A 4965-nucleotide genomic window follows, 5' to 3' on the forward strand; every position below is an offset into this window, starting at 1 on the left:
GGAGTCCTTGCCTACAAAGGGCTCACATTATAATGGGTCTAGAGAAAGATCCCATAGTAAACTCACTACCTCCCAATCGTGGACCATGGAAGAAAGGAGAGAATTCCTGTGTGCTGGACACTTCCTACTTGGGTCCAGGTCATTTTAGTTGGTCCTCACAATCACTTTGTGAACTAGGTATTATCATTCCCCCTTTAAAGAAAAGGGACACAAGACGAAGAGACATTCAGTAGCTTTTGGTCAACGTCTCCCAACGACAAACACCACCTTGCTGAGTGTCCTCTCCACACAAGCACGCCCCTCGGTCAGTCCTGCTCCTGAACTCTGAGGCCAGTGCACATCAGGAGAGTGAACCCCAAGGTCCCACTGCCTAGGATGGGTGCCCGAGAAGGTCGTCCAGCCTGGCTTGGGCTTCTTGGGGCATCCAGGCTTCGGACCCCAGCCACTCACTCTCCGGTCCACGCCCTCAGCTGGGAGAGATGTGAGATTTGCAGCCATGTCCTGCCCTCCTGGCTCATAAGCCTATAAAGTAGCAAGCAGCCTCAAAGGTAGAAAAAACGGGGGCCAGAACTCAAAAGTAAACACTGATGAAGATTAAAAATGACCAGTGAGTCTTGGGGATTTATGTCTCATAAAGTGAGATGGCCAAGGAGGCCAGACAGGGAGCAGACAGCCCTGACGCCTCTGCCTTGCAGATAATTTATTCCAGAAAGTAGAGGCCTCTTGTGCGACTCACACAGGCCAGGGTGGTTCTCTGGGTCCTCCCAGTCCACTGTCTGCGGGGTCTGCCTGTCAGGCTGAGTCAGTTTTGTTTTCACAGACCGAACCCACACGTTTGATACTTTTTCATTCCTTTTCACGTCTATGATGTTGTCAGAGGTTCATCTTACACTCCCGGTGAGCCTGACAAGATGGGGACCTTTATCCGCATTGGTCAGATGAGCAAATTGAAGCTGACAGAGGATGACTCATCCAGGGTCTTCCAAGGGCTCAGGACTCCGAGCCGAGTCATTGTTGGTTGATGTGACGGCCCCCATTGGATACACATTTCCTTTCCTTCTCATCCTCCTTCCTCAACGCCTCATCCACTCTCACGTAAACTGGCTCAGCCAACAAATTAATTGAAAGAACTTCTATTGAGTAATAATCTGTGGCAAACACAGGGATGAGCAAGCTAAAAAGAGACACTAAAAACAACTTAGAACTTTTTAAATATGTGGTGTTAGTGGTAATAAAGGTCATGTTAATGAGGGTTTCTGTTCAAAGTCATAGTCAGAAAACAAAAATAAATACAAATTAATAAATAAGCAAAACAAAAGCTTTGGAGAGAAGTCAGGAAGAAGGACTCGATGTTGATGTCAGATGAAGCACAGGAGAGCCTACCTGCCAGCATCTTGCAAGGCAATTGCCAGGGTATCAGAGAGGCTTTTGCCCTGGATGACTTCCCATCAGATGAGTTTGTGGGTAAGAATGTGTTTCAAGATAAGAAGTAGCTGACAATGACCCTGGACTTTGATGCGAATGGCCTTGCTCACATTCTTGCCATCGTGATGATGGGCTAGCAAACATTGTGCCGGCCCCCATCTGCTGCAGAGACAAAGACTCAGTTTTCGTGGTACAGTGGAAAGAACTCAGGTTTGGGGATATGATCAACCTGGTTTTCAATCCTAACTAGCTGTAGAGTTTCTCAGCCTCTCTGAAACTGTTTTCTCCACCACTATATGGACATAGCAATATCTACCTCAAAGTTTTGTTTTTTTTTTAAAAAAAAAGTGGAAAGAGAATCTTAAAATTTAACCACGTTAGTTGGGCCTTCATGTGAGGCCCCAAGATAATGGATAACACATCCCCAAGTGAAACGCAAGACCAGCGTGCGAGGGCTGCCAAAGGTGGTGTTGAAAACTGCTTTTGTGGTTCTTTGCTGACCACCCACCTCTAGCACATTAAAAAAAAAAAAAAAAAAAAAAGAAGTGGGAGAGTTCAAGAATGGAACCAGGGATTAGATAGGAGATTTCTGGAAAGAGCTGTAAGTACCTTGAGCAAGTTTGTCTACTCCTTCCCTCAACTTCGGCCTGGGAAAAGTGGTTTCCATGGGGGTAGTCAGAGAGTTTGTGTTTTCCTATCATCAGGGGAGACAGTGGATTGGACTCGGACTCCCACTGCTAAGTGTAAAGGGCAAAGGCTGGCTGACCAGCTATTCTAACAGCAGAGTCACGGGAGCTGGCTCTCCTGGGGCCATCCGCCTTCTCAGAGTGCATCAGGCAGAGGATACAAAGCTGTTTCTCTGAACCCGATCCGGACCGCATGAGAGGGAGAAAGTCCAGATCATCCTAGACCTTGTCAGAGGGCCCTGTAGAGAGAGGAGACACCTAAGTAGAAAGAGGCTGATGGTGTTGGCAGAGGCCGAGGGGCTGGCAAGGAGTCATAATCAGCCAGCTGGAACAGAAATGCATTTACCCACATCAAGGCATCGACTGTATGGGGGAGGGGGATGGATTTTCTCCAAAGAACCCACAAAAATGCCTCATGAGAAAACAAGTAAGGTTAGACGCCTGCCAGGCCCAGAGAGTATTGACCCTGATTTTCAAGTCTGCAGTAGTCGAGTAAGAGCTTTCCTGTGCCCCTTTCCTTCTCTCCCTCCCTCTATCCCTGACAATGGACAGGTCAAATATCTGCAATGGTTACCAAGATGAAGAAGAAGTGATGTTCCAGGTAGAACAAGAAAGAAGAAACTGCCCTCATTCTCACTGCAGGAGATTGGCCAGCTGCAGTTCCAGGTCCAAATGGGTGGTGAGAAAAGCACTTCCTTTCAATGAAATTTGAAGTCAATTACTGAGCAGAAATGATGTTTTGTGAGTTAAAATAAATGGGAAACTTCTTATTACCCAAGAGAAAACAGTAGAGTCATGAATCTCGTTCAAATTTTCATCAAAAGGGGTGGATGAGAGTTAGCCCTGCAGGAGGGCTGGTGAAAGTCATTTCTTCGGTATACCCCATGAGTCTCACCTGTTCAAGGTCATACTTACAGGACATGACTATTGCATCCCTTGCAACACAGCTGGACTTGAGTACATCTGGATTTGCTTCCACCATTTCTTTAGACCTAGTTGATCAGGACAATGGGCAATGTTAATCAGCTAAGCTATCTTTAGCCAGCTACTGTGTATCTGACCTGTGTTTCCTATATGACCCAGAAGCAGGAATAGGAAGAGAAGGTCCAGTCTTAAACCTTAGGAATATCCCCTAAACCCCTTAGGGATATCCAGATGGGATGACAGAGACCCAGAGAGGGGCAAGGGCTTTCCAAATCCATTGTAGAACTAGATGTGGAACCTGGTTCTGTTTCTTTCTTCTTTTATACCTGTACCATTCAGACAGCCTTCTCCTAGAAATCTAAGACAGAGTGGAGTAAAGTGCTAGATTGGATAATCTGATGGTTTCTACCATTTATTGAGTACCTACTATGTATCAGGTCCCTTATGAATGTTAATCCTGATTCTTACAATAACCCACCAAGGTAGGAGCATCAGTAGCCTTTACACAGATAAGAAAACTGAGGTCCATGAGGTTAAGTGACTTGTCCATAATCACGTGGTCATTAAGGAGTGGAATTGGAATTCAAACAAGTCAGTCTGACTTCAAAGTTAGTGGTATTATCATACAACCTTACTGCCTCTCTTGAAAGCTGCTGGAATCAGAAAAGAGAAGGATCATCAGATCTATGGCCAGGACTGGGTCCTCAGAACCCCAAACAGGGTCCCAGCCATCCCACAGTGCCATCTTTATGGAAAAGAACCAGTCCAGACTAACCCAGAAACTCATCAACCATCCCAAAGCCAAGACCATTGGCATAGGTTTATACTTTACCAGTTCTTCCCAAGAAACAAAAAGTAATGCAAATTTTAAAAAATTCATTAAGCAGGGGTCCCTGGGTGGCAAAGTTAGTTGGACACCTGACTCTTGGTTTTGGCTCGGGTCTGGTCTCAGGGTCGTGGGATCAAGCCCGGCAGTGGGTTCCGTACTTGGCTTGCAGAGTCTGTTTGGGCTTCTTTCTCCCTCTCTGCTCCTCCCTCTCATCCTCTCTCTCTCTCTCTCTCTCTCTCTCTCCCTCTTTCAAATAAATAAATAAATCGTTAAAAAAAAATCATAAGGCAGTGTGAATAATTTTTTAATTAGTTGGCAAATCATGTGCCTGAGGGTGCTTCATCCTCTGAAGTGGATATTAACTCTATTAACATTTATTCCTTTTGCAAGTTAAGTTGGTTCTTTGTGAAGGTGGGTGCGTGAGAGTGTGGTAAGTTTCATTTCATTTGCCAGGAATCTTGGCTGAGGTTTACAGGGAAAGTTACTTTCAGATTTTTCTTCTGACGGTGAACTTGGCCTCCCTCACTCCCTGGTGAAACCCAACTCTTTGGAGGAGGAAACAGGGAATAAAAAATTTAAAAAAATTAAAGAAATAAATTAGAGGGGGAAACAACTGAAGAATAAATAATCCTCTTAAAAGAGTCACTGGCAGACACAATGGAGAGGGTCCCAGACAGGGGCAGTGTGGTTCTGGTTGGGTGAGTCACGTACTTGTTGGCTTTCTGACCTTGCACAGATGGCCTACCCTCTCCTAGTCTCTTGTCTCCCTGGCTGTGACAAGGCGAGATAATCCCTGCTCTGAGGCCCCACTCGGGTTCGGGTGGGATATCCTCTGATAAAGTGATTTGACTTTTCAAAGTACAGTCTACACTGAAAGCTATGGAGATCCCTGACACCTGGACTAAGGTCCTCGGGGATCTATCCCTGGAGCCAACCTGACATCAACAAGGGAAGCTTCAGGGTGGAAAAGGGTCTCTCTGAGATGAATTCCAGGAAGGGCCCCTGAAGGAGAGCTATGGTGTGGGAATGTGGGTGGGAATGAGTATGCTGTATGTGTCTAACACAGGTCAGCCTGCACCGGCGCCCCTGAGTGTGTACCTC

This window comes from Lutra lutra, chromosome 4, assembly GCF_902655055.1.
Source record: "Lutra lutra chromosome 4, mLutLut1.2, whole genome shotgun sequence".
NCBI classification, from domain to species: domain Eukaryota; kingdom Metazoa; phylum Chordata; class Mammalia; order Carnivora; family Mustelidae; genus Lutra; species Lutra lutra.